Genomic DNA, 12,292 nt, shown 5'->3' on the forward strand with positions numbered 1-12,292 from the left:
CTTGGCCAAACGGCTCCTCTTCTTGATCTTGGGAAAAGTGGTGTTTAAATTCTCTATCTCATGGTTTGAGACTCAGGAAATGTGATTGCGCATCTGTCATTATTTTACTCTTCTGCGCTGATTGCTCATCTTAAACAAACCGCATTCCTGCATCGCTTAGTAATCTCCGCTGTTCCCTTTCCTCTCCGAGGAGGCAAGTCCCAGCTTGACATCAATGTACCTGCTGATCAGAGCTCCACTGTGACCCAACCGGCCGATCCACGCAGACCGTGGCCACGCACAGCCCTCGCGCCGCCGGCCCCTTCCCTCCGCACTGCCCAGCTCGGTGGCAGCCCTTTGCCATAACACCTGCTTGGCCAGAGCACAGGAGGAGCCGCGATCCACACCTCGCTGAGACCCATGCGCTTCTCGGAAGGGCGCTCCAACCTTCCCCCATCCTCCTCCGAGCAGGTAAGAACACGCGTTTGGGAGTTGGATGCCACTCAAAAAAGGGCAGGTCCCTGCCAGCACGGCGCGGTTCCCAGGAGGAGGCGGAGAGCCCTGTGCAGTCCCACCATCCCCGTGCAGTCCCACCATCCTGCAGCAGGACGGCGTCCCACCAGCTGAACCCGCTCTGAGTGGCCATGCCTACGGGGACGCTGAGCCCTTCCTACGGTGATTTTGTCTTCCAGCCCTGCTGAGATAGCCCTGAGCTCGCCATGAAGCTGCTGAAGGATCCCCACTCATAGATGTTCCCGGCTGCAGGTAGGAAAGCCCGTGCGTGCTTTTAACTTCAGGGAAGGGAAGGGTGGTGGCAGGGTGACCTGGTCCTGGGGTGCCATCTTAGCGTGCAGCTGAGCCTTTAGTGGTTGGACTTGATGGTCTGAGAGGTCTTTTCCAAACTAAATAACTCCACAATTCTACAGTTCTACGATCCTGTGATTTTATGACTCCGTAACCTACGAATCTGTGATTCTACGATTCTATAATTCCGTAATTCTATGATTTTACAACTCCACAACCATTAAGTTCTTGTGTTTGTGAATGCTTTCCCATGCAGGACCACAAGGTTGTTGTGTTTAGTCTTTTGCTGAGGACTGGGTTGGCCAAGCGTTGGCTTTGTTCCCCGTGTCCCATTGATGTGCCTGGGAACAGGGGACGTGCAGGGATGAGAGTGGGGATCTGGTGGGGATGGAGCCATCTCCAGACCCCCCACCCAGCTCTGGGGGAGAGATTATGAGATCAGTCTGCTTGGATCCGATTTTGTTTGCATTGTCTCTGATGGGGATTCCCAAAGCAGTACCAGGGTGGGTGGGTTGGAGGTAGAAGGAGAAAAAAGGGCAAAAAAAAATGTGTCCAGTGAGTCACCGATGGGAAAACAGGAGGAAAGAAAAGCTGGAGTGGTACCTGGGGAAGGTAGGGCCCACAAGCACTGTCCATCTTGTTCTCCATCAGTTCCGCTCCCATCCCCAACACCTGGGCCCGCAGTACCAGGGACCCCAGTGCTCCTTTAGGAGCTTCTGCCTTGTGCCCAGCCTAAGGATTGGGTTTGGGAGCACCGTGGGGCTTGCATAGAGCCAACCCTGTGCAAATCCCTGCCCGGTGTGATGCTTGCACCTGCTGGAGCTGCACAGGTTGGGATGAAGCCTGGTTCCATGCCGACACACATCGCTTTACTTGGCTACTCTTTTCTCCTCTGGCTTGGTTGGAGATGAGCTCTGCATGTCCCATGGCTTGCTGACACCCTCAGAGCCCCTGAGTCTCCTCCTTTTTTTCCTTTCCCCCAGAGAGGACTGGTGTTTTCAGCATGGATCCTTGCCCTGGTTTCAGACAACAACAACAGTCCTGCTGCTCACCTTGCAGCCTTCGCTGTGCCACCTCCAGTGCCACCATCCACGGTCCCAAAGTGTCCCACCCTCGTGCACCCCAGCCATCATGGCTTTATCCATGGGATGTCGCTTTTTAAACAATTACAGCTTCTCCAGCTCATTTCCTTCCGTGCCCTCATGGAGGAAATCAGCTTAATTACTCATCTTGGTGTATAATTAATTTTCTCAACTTCTTTTAATAGCTCCTCCAAAGCAAGGGAAGAGCTGTCGCTAAGCCCCCAGCCCCATTTGCTGCTTTTTGCTGGGAGCAGCTCAGGGGGGTGGAAATATCCCCAAAACTGGGGGTGAGAAAGGGCTGGGGCTGTTCTCCAGGAGGTTCTCCACCCCGTGGATGCATCCAACCCATGGATCTCATGCATTCCTTAGCAGAGCGTGGGCATTCAGCTCTAAATCCTGCTCGGCCATTTTGTAGAGAGGGTTTTAAGGTTCCCCAAACACAAAGATCAGCTTCGTTTCCATCTCTGGGTCTTTGCTTTTAATAACAGGAGGGTCTGCTGTTGTTTAGTGGAGAGACGTTAATTACTACTCTTACGAAAACGATGTAAATAGGGACTCGGGGAAGCAGCAAGGGTTATTAAGGCGAGGAGGCTGTAATTGCCGTGCTGCCCCTCCCTCCCCATCAGATCTCCGTGGAGGACCGGCTCAGCCAGTCGGGTGTCCCAGCCCTGGGTGTCACCTCGGGACCCCGCAGTGATGCACGGCCTGGAAGCGGAGAGAGCATTGGCAAGCAAGAGGGTTTTCCTTGGGGAGAGTCTTTAGTGAGCTGCAAATGGAGGCTCTGAGATGCCGTTGTGTTGGTTTTTATGCGTGTGTTGTTTTTGTTTTTTTTTTAAATCACGTCTTCGATTTCATTTAATAATGGATGAATGGACAAGGGGGAATGGTTTTAAACTGTGACAGGGGAGGTTAAAGTTGGATATGAGGAGGAAGTTTTTCAGCCAGAAGGTGGTGAGGCACTGGAACAGGTTGCCCAAGGAGGCTGTGGATGCCCCATCCCTGCAGGCATTCAAGGCCAGGCTGGATGTGGCTCTGGGCAGCCTGGGCTGCTGGTTGGCGACCTGCACACAGCAGGGGTTGGAAGTGGATGAGCACTGTGCTCCTTTGCAACCCAGGCCATTCTAGGATTCTATGAATGATCTGTGTTGGCATGGAGCGTGGGTTGTGTAAGAGGCGAAAGATTTCAGCAACGCGTTGGCTGAAAATATTAAGATATTAAAAAAAGGAAACAAGAGGAGGAGAACAAATGTAAGAAGTGGAAAACAAATCGCTGCCAAAACCTCTGGGAATAAGGGAAAAAAAAAGAAAACACCCAAAACAATCCCAAAATGCAACAGCAAACTTTCTGCAAAAGGCAGGGCCATGGCACGTGTCACTCCTGGGTGGTGCCCATTGGGCTCACGGTCTTGTGCTGCCTCTTGGGTCCAGGCAGTATGGGGCTGCCCATGGGATTTGGCACTGTATGGCTGTGGGGGGCACCAGCACTGCTCCATCCCCGTGGTGAAGCAATCACACGCCGTTATTGGGAAGGAACAAGGTGGGGGAAGCGTTGCTTCTGTGCCAGCATGCAGCAACACGCTGAGTTTGCTGCACCCGACCCCACGTGGGGAGGTTTTGGGGTGAGATGTGCGCTCAGTGCATCACTGGGTCTTGCTGTAGGGTTGATATGGGGTGGTGGAGTGGTGCACCAGGCATTGGGCGTTTGCTGTGTATGGTCTGGGGAATGCAGCTCCCCAAAGTGCCCATGGAAACGGGCTGTCGTCTCCTGGGGGATAAGACAAGCAGCATTCAATTTGGGTGGAAAAAAACTCCTTTTGGTTAACCTTGTGATGGAATGCAAGGCTCCAGATGTGCTCGCTGGCTCTGCTGTTTGTGTTTGGGATCCTCGTGCTGATGGCAGTCTCCTCCTCCTCCTCCCACCACGGAGGCTCTGGCTCTGCCGACGGGGAATTTCCCACTATGTCTGCAATCAGCCAGCTTTGGGGTGGAAATATGTGCTTCCCTCCTTCCCTCTCTGTTTGGAGCCCGCAGCTGTGGGGGGCCCTCCAGCTCATCGGCTGCAAACCATCCCGTAATATTTTGGGGCAGTTTGGGGACTTCCTCCCTCCCTTTGTTTATGGGCAGCAGGGTGATGGTGAGTGTTGTCTCCCCCAGGTCCCACGTTTGGCCATTCCAAGGAAGTGAACTGCCATTTTTCATCTCATTTAGCAGCTGGGGTTGGGGAACCCTGTGCTGCAGGAAGGATGCAGTGCTGCTGTTTGGTCATTCCCACGAGTGATGAGCAGAGAGGGACATAGAGCAAGAAGGGCTGCAGGGGATGGAGGAGGGATGCTCGGTGGCTTTGCAAACATCATGTCCCCAGGGCTGGCTTTGCTCCATTGCCACGCTCTGCTTTTGGGAGCCTTCATCCCTGGGGAGGTGGCTTAGCTGTGTAGTCATCACCCACATGCTCCCTAGAACCTGGGGTTCAGCTAGAAGCCTGCTGAAAAAATGAGGTTGGTGGAAAAACTGCGATTTGTCTCCAGCTGCTGCATGACAGGGTCCCATAGGTAAGGGGACGGGGAATTGGAATGGAGAATGGTGATGGTGATTAGAATGGGGATGGGGTGGGAAGGGAAGATGCTGCTTTGTAATATTAATCACAGAATCATAGAATCCTAGAATGTCCTGGATTGCAAAGGAGCACAATGCTCACCCAGTTCCAACCCCCTGCTGTGTGCAGGTCGCCAACCAGCAGCCCAGGCTGCCCAGAGCCACATCCAGCCTGGCCTTGAATGCCTGCAGGGATGGGGCATCCACTGCTGGTTTGGCCCAGCTAATAAGCGGGTTATCAGTGCCTCATTATTCCCACCTGGATGGGAAGGATGCTTCCAGCACCAAGGGTTTGTAGCTGAGGCATAAAAAAGCAGACAGGAGCCAACAGGTAATTGTTATCCCTGTGATATCAGCAGTGTCATTTCACTTGGAAAATACATGCGTTTTCCTGCTATTCTGCCCTGCTCTTCATTCTTTCCCATCGTGCTACTAGAGGGAAGGAGAAACGCCCATCTAGCTGGCTGCAGGAGTTGGGCAGAGGTTTGCCACGTCCCTATGGGGGGACAGCTTTATTTTGGGGTGGGGGCTCTGCAACTGAAAAGCGGAGCTGGGAAATGCCTCTGTGCTGCCCATGGTGTCGTGGTCCTGTGCAGACCAAACCAAGCAGCAACCAGAGCCAAGTGCTATTTCCCTAATGGCGTGTCTCCATCTGATAGGTAACTGGGTCTGTCTCTATCTCATCTCTGGTGGAAGAAAATCTAAATTTCTTTGGCTTTGCTGTTTAATGTTTAATTACCTTCAATGCAAACTGTGTATCAAAGGAGCACGGATATTTCTGTAAGGAGCTCATACATGCCCCAGGAAGCTAAGTGCTCACTGATGTGCTGCTCCTCCTCGTGAGCAAAAACGTTTGGGCAAAGGCAGCAGAAAAAGTACCTCTGCTTGTTCCCCATCAACACCACGCAGTTTGTCCTCACCCTCCTTCAGATGGGAGCGTGCACAGAGCATGACAAGGAACCAAATCACACTGTTGGGTATTCAGGCTGTTCTTCGTGCCCTTCCTAGCTCCTCCATGCACTGCAAATAGAGGTGTCTGCAGCTAATGGGTTGGCTCAGCCCTCGCCTGGTGCTCCATCAGCTGCTGTGCTGCCATCCCTTGGGCTCTGAGCTGTGCTGGGTGCTGCTGGGAGCAGTGCTTTTGCATCCTCAAACACCCATTTTCCCAGCCTATAGCAAAAAGGAATAACATTACAACTCTCGGAGCGTCACTGCAAATGCAAAGGCATTAAAAAAAGAACAGATCTGCAGAACATTTGTAACCTGTTTGCGTAATGCAAAGATATTAATTGCCAATTAGTCGTCAAGCAGGACTAAAACCATGCAGCTCGTGTAGTGCAGATGCAGCCAGCCCTCTGCAAAAACACCAGGCACCTTGTAATTAAATGTCTCCTGCATGCTCGCCCCACCTGGCTGGCCTGGGAATTGCTGCAGGAGGCTTCCCACACTGCAGGGATGGGCTCTGCTGGGATGGGTACCACCGGGTACTGTGCTGAGTAACGTTGGGTTATTAATGGGTGGGTGCTGCCAGGATGGATGCTGAGATAGATACCACCAGGATGGGTGTCATTAAGCTGGGTATCACCAGGATGGGTACTACTAGGATGGATACCTCCAGGGTGGGTACCTATGGGATGGTAGCTTTGGGATGGATGCCACCAGAATGGATAACAGGATGGGTACCACCAGGATGGGTGTCATTAGACTGATTCCACTGGGATAGGTACCATTGACATGGATACTAGCATGGATTACACCATGTTGGTACCACCAGGAAGGGTACCATCAGGCTGGTGCCACTGGGATGGGTACTACAAGGATGGGTACAGGGATGGGTGCCATCAGGCTGGTGCCATTGGGATGGGTACCTCCAGGATGGATACTGGGATGGGTACCATCAGGCTGGTGCCACTGGGATGGGTACCTCCAGGATGGATACTGGGATGGGTACCACCAGAATGGCTGCTGGTCTCGCTGTGCCCTGCAGACCTCAGTCTTTCCCATGGAGATGAAGTGCCCCCGGGTGACTCCATCTCTCAGCAGCAAGTGACCTATTTTGGATCATAAGGAGCAGCACAAACACAGGCTCTGGCAGGAGAGCTTTGAGCAATCCCTGCTGCAGGGCTGTGCTGGTAATTGCAGTGTCTGATGGACATGGGCAGGAGGAGGTGCGGTATCGGCTTAGGCTGGGTGTGAGGCCCGATGCAAATTTTTAATTGTATTTTTAATGCAGCAGCTTAGGATCCAACATGATCACAAACATAAACAGGGGTAGGTGACTGAAGCCTCCGATCCTGCTCTGCAGGTAGGAGTGTCTGCTGAGCTCCGTGATGGAGAAATGCAAAAGGCCTTTTCCTCCTTGGAAACTGACCTGATTATACCTGAAAAATAGGGGCTTCTACTTGGGGAAAAAAAAAAGCATTTTGAGCATTGTTTCTCCAGCTTGATTCTGTGAGCTCCTAATAGGATCCCTGCTGTGCACTTCTGCAGCAGCAACAGCTGATATCCCTGGAGAGCTAAATAACTTCCAGCAACTGATTGTATTTCATTGGAGGTGATGGAAAACAGGCAGTGCTGCCCAGAGGGGTTTGGGGCTGCATTTGTACCCTTCCCAGTATCCATCCTTGTAGTACCCATCCCAATGGTACCAGTCCAATGGTAGCCATCCTGGTGGTACCCAACACGGTGTAACCCATGCTAATTTTGGGGTGAGGACCTGGAACAGAGTGCATGGAAGGAGTCCTCTGTGATGGGAATCCAACTGTGTGCAGTCTCCCAAAACCTGCCCGAGGTTTAAGAGTATGGTGATGGTCTGAGTGTGTGAGAGCAATGCCAGATCACAGCACCAAGTCACAAAGAAGCCCCCAAGAGTCCTTATGGGGCAGCAATGGCTGTGGCCACTTGGACAGGAATGGGGAATGGAAGGAGTAAAGGATGGGGGTGCACAGCCCCCACGCAGCCCTCCCAGCTGCTCCATGGTGCTGTGGGCAGAGAACATGGCTGGGTAGTGTGATGGGGCACGAGGGACACGACCCCAGGGGGCTGTGGTGATGCAAAGTGCTGAAAGGAGACGGGGCATTTTCTCTTCCTTTGGTTATATGTGGATGAATGCAGTGATTCAAACCAGAGGCCCTGGGGAAGGAGTTTCCCGTGGGTCTGGAAGCAAAGAAACCCTGTCCTGAAGAGGTAGGGTAAGTGCTGGGTGTGATCCTATCCCATGGGATACCCACAGCACCGCCCTGCCCGCTGCCGGGTGGTCCGGGCACATCCAGAGCTGCACATCCCAGAGCTTCCCTTTGGCATCCACTGAAGCTATTTCCTCTGTCTGAAGGAATCCAGATGGAAACCATCTGCTGGTTCCTGCGTCCCTCACATCTCCTCCTGCATCCCCTAGACGTGCATCTGTGCTCCTGCACCTCCTTGTCCTGTGTTATAGATGTGTGCACACATGCATGTGCCAAGGGAGGGACCCGAGTATTGCCTTATCTAAGATGAATGATCAGAGCTGGGGGTGAGGACGCAGGGTTGTAGGGATACTGCTAATTAGCTGCATGGCATTAACCAGCCTGTGGGAGCCTGCTGGATAAACATTAGCCAGGATTCGCCTCTCAGTCCAATTTTTCAGAGCTCTGTTGAGTTTGGCTGGGTGTGGGACCGCCATGCCAGTGACCCCTCTGAGGACCAGCTCCAAATGGGTCCGTATTCCTGCTGCCGCTGAGGGGGAGGTCCTCCAGCACTGCTCTGAACCTACGGGTGCTGAGAGCTGTGGGGCCAAACGCATGGGTGCAAATGGGGTGCGGCAGCAGCAGCAGAGAGCAGACTGGAGCACCTCCAGCAGCGCGGGCGCAAGGATGCTCTCTGACCCCACTTTCTGACTTTTCCATCCCGTTCCCGCAGTTTGCCCTCCAGATGTGAGCGAGTGAGGGAGAATTCTCTGTCATATGAGTGCGTAATTAAAACCCGCTGGGCAGGGGCTGTGATTGGAGGTCTCATAGCCTGTGTGTTGTGGATTCTCTGCTGTCTCGTAATCCTAAATCCCTGACCATGACCATAGCGCAGCCCCAGTGCGGTTCCCCACTCCCAGCCCTGCATTTTGGATCCCCCTCAGGGAGTTGTGTCCCTGCTCCGGATGGGACCATCTCTGCAGCTGTGAGCAGGCGCACAGCCGGGCTAAAAATACTTCTGCTCTGTGCTCCTTCCTGCCCGCACTGCTGCCTTTCCTGCATTACCACACGTTTCCACCGCTCCCAGCAGCTCCAGCAGGCTGGGGAAAAAAAAAATAACAACAAAACAACAGATAAGTCCAGAGCTCCAAAAAACCCCCCAAAATCCCAGCTTGGCCCCGGCCTGAAGGCTTTACCAACACTTGGTGGATTTTCCTTTTCCAACCCCGTACACAACAGCTTTATTTCACTGCTCATCTGTGTTGACTTCCCAGGAGAAGCAATATCAGGTTGAACAGAATGGGAGGTGTGGGGGTCTGTCCCCCAACCCCCCCAAGAACCCCACTGAGCACAGTAGGGCTGTGGGTGACTCTGAGTTGCTGGCATTCCTGCCCCAGTGCTGTGGCTGTGTGCCACCAGCAGCCATCCCATCCCAGCACCCAGCAGGGCCAGCCCTTGTGCTCCACTCCTGGCATGGCTGAGGGAGATGGCCTTGAGGACTGCATTGCCAACCCCATGCCAGCCCTGTGTCTCCAGAATGTGCCCAGCATCACTCCACGAAGCTTGGGACTGGGTGTCATCCAGGGCTGGTTCCTGCCTGGTGGGGACTGGCTCTCTCTGGAATGCACTGGGATCCATTGAGATGCACTGAGATGCACTGGGGTGCAACAGGATATACTGGGTTGCACTGGGACGCACTATCAAAGAGCTGAGGCAACAGCAGGCTCTCCATGGATGCACTCTGGGATGCACTGGATGTTGAGGTGCACAGAGTTGCACTGGGATGTGCTGGGATGGATGGTGCTAGGCTCACTCACCACCTACCAAAGAACTGAGACAGGTTGAATTTCCTCGGGAACCCCCATGAAATGCAAAGACACGGTGAAGCCCAGCCCCACACCGGAGTTCATGGCAGCGCACGGCTGCTGTGGTTCTGCACAGGGATGAGCAGGGCTTCATTATTTATTTTCTTCCCTTTATGGGCTGAGAAACCGTCCCACAGCCTCCCACCTCTGTCTGCGTGCTGTCTGTGGGGGATTCCTGAGCCCTGCTCTCAGCTGGAGCCGTGGCTGTGCCACACATCCCTGCATGGAGGTGACAGCCCTGTCCCTATGCGCACCCCAGGCCACGTGTGTGTCTCAGGATAAGGCTCATATACAAGTAAATATGCACCCGAGGGGTTTGGAATCCCCTCTGTGGCTGCATTTCATCAGCATTTATGAAAACGAATGGCACAAATGGCAGAACTCATGGCCAGCTCACGGAAGAGGTCTGAGCAAACCTCTCGGAGCCACACTGAAGGCATTTAGATCCTTCCTGGTGCACTTTCTTGCAGGGACACGGCAAGGATGACCCACGTGGGACTGCAGGGTGGGACACGCAGCAGCCAGCATCGTGCTGAGCAGCACCGTGGGGCAGCGCAGTGGGGAACGAGCTCTGCACAGAGCTGGGGGCTGAGGGGGGGATGAATCGACTCGTTACTCTGTTGCTTTGTTTGTCATTTTGGTCCCATCAGCAAAATCATAGGGAAAATATGCGTGTGATAAGAGAGCTCTCACGTCTGTGCTGCCAGCTCTGCCAGTAACAATGCTGATATTGAAACGCTGTGCACAGAGACTCGAGTGGAGATAATGCAGGGTCGTGGCGAGCAGCTGCTGTCTCCCATCCTCTCCGTGTAAACACATCCACTGTGAAAAATGCTGCCTGCTTTATGAGCCTGACGTTTTCACTCATAACCACAGATCTTTTTTTCTTTCCCCGGGACACACCTCACAATGCATGTAGCCAGATTTAAAAAAAAAAAACAAGAAGAAGAAAAAAATAAACAGAAAGAAAAAGCCTCCACTTCTGACATTTTCCATCTGCGTTTCCGCTTCCTTGGGATTTTTGGCAAACTTAACCACAGAATTGTGAAAGAGAATTGTCGCCTGCGTCCTTGGGGCTTTCCTTCCATGAGGAAGGCTGGCCGGCCGGACGCTGGCCCACGTCCATCTTTCCGAGCTCTCCCTGCAGAAGGGAGGTGCTCGTGGCCCTGGCCTGAAATTGTCTGCATTTGTCACGGGGTCCAGAGCGCAGCGTCCAGATTTGTGTTTATGGATCGCCTTGTTGGCATGCGAAACTTCTTTCTGCTGCTTTATTTGGCTGTGCCAGAGCCTCTGCAGCGGGGCACCTTGTTCCCAAGGGGTGACAGTGGGGAAGAGGCTGCCTTTAGCAGGATGGAACCTGCGCACGTCACTGAGCCGCCGTCTGTCTTGAACTGAGGAGCCCAGAACTGCCCCCGGTGCTCCAGATGTGGCCTCCCCAGGGCAGAGCAGAGCAGGAGGAGCACCTTTCTCACTCTGCTGGCTGTACTCCATGCATCCCAGGACACCACTGCCTTCTTGGCCTCCAGGGCACACTGCTGCCTCAGGGCCAACCATTGGTCAGCTGTTGGTCAACCGTTGGTCAACAGTTGGTCAACCATAAGTCAACCGTAGGTCAACCATTGGTCGACCATTGGTCAGCCATTTGTCAGCTGTTGGTCAACAGTTGGCCAACCAGGACCCCCACGTCCCTCTCTGCAGAGCTCCTCTCCAGCAGCTCAGCCCCAACCTGTACCGGTGCAAGAGGTTATTCCTCCCCAGCTGTACGACCCTACACTCATCCTTGTTGAACCCAAGGATGTCGAGCCCTCACCAAAAGCCAGGCTGGATTTTTCCATGCTACCAGCACGGTGCACTCGCGTCATGTAATTACCCAGCTCGATCCGTTGGGCTGAAAACAGATTTCAGGAAGGAGAGTCGGGGTGTTTGCAACAGAGCTGCTCTTTATTTAGGTCCGGGAACGAGCGGCTGTTCTCTCCCACAGCCATGCAGAGATTGCGGGGGCAGAGGCGGCCTCGCAGGTCAGCCCGAAGGATGCCTATAGATGCTTAAAAGTGAGGAATAAATAACTCCTCCCAAAACAACCTCGCCATATGGCACCTCGGAGGAAGGAGTGCGGTGGAGATGCTTTGCTGCTAATTTATGGGGCTGTTGCTGCTATTCTGGTCCCGGGTCACCTATGGAGAGCAGCACACAGGTGCACGTTGTGTCCTTTGTGTGCACAGGGCATCCATGGTGCAGCTGCTGGGGCATCAGTGGCAGCTGCCACAGGATCAGGCTGCAGTCCTGATGGTTCCTGAGCACTCACTCAGGGTGTTGGTGGCACGGTTGGTATGTTAGAGCTCTCTGTCCAAAGAGGTGCCCAAAGCCAGCTTGGATAGGATACTGTGCAACCTGATCTGATGGGTAGCGACCAGCCGGCAGCAGGGGGTCGAACGAGATGGTCCTTAAGGTCCCATCCAATATAATCCATTCCATGATTCTATGAGTCCCAGACATCGCGTGCTCGGAAGCCCAGCGGTTGGTTTGGACCGCACGGAAATCCCACTCAAAGGCTGCGTGGGGATCTTTGGGACCTCCCTCGGTGGCACGGTGGCAGAGCAGGGGGTCTGAGCGTTTGAGACGGGTGCTGGAGAGGCAGGGCGGTGCGACGGGGACACAACCCGGGCACGGGGCATCCCTTCCCAAGATGATGGCACGGGACGGGCTGCGAAAAACAGCGCCGGGAGCTGGGGCTGCGTGCTTGCCTCTGCAGCGACGCTCAGCTTCACCCCAGGACCCCGAGGCTGCACTCCCTCCCCCGCAGCCC

At 53.9% G+C, this 12,292-nt stretch overlaps 1 protein-coding gene across 1 annotated transcript in view; it reads left to right on the top strand.

Moving 5' to 3' along the window:
• Positions 1–278: 278 nt before the first annotated feature.
• FRMD6 (FERM domain containing 6) overlaps positions 279–12,292 on the top strand; it is a 25,653-nt gene continuing 13,639 nt past the window's right edge. The window contains exons 1-2 of the mRNA XM_019616149.2: positions 279–450; positions 672–744. The gene's annotated coding sequence lies outside the window, so the exon portion shown is untranslated. The remainder of the gene's footprint in view (positions 451–671; positions 745–12,292) is intronic.

The sequence above is a fragment of the Meleagris gallopavo genome, chromosome 5, assembly GCF_000146605.3.
Source record: "Meleagris gallopavo isolate NT-WF06-2002-E0010 breed Aviagen turkey brand Nicholas breeding stock chromosome 5, Turkey_5.1, whole genome shotgun sequence".
NCBI lineage: Eukaryota > Metazoa > Chordata > Aves > Galliformes > Phasianidae > Meleagris > Meleagris gallopavo.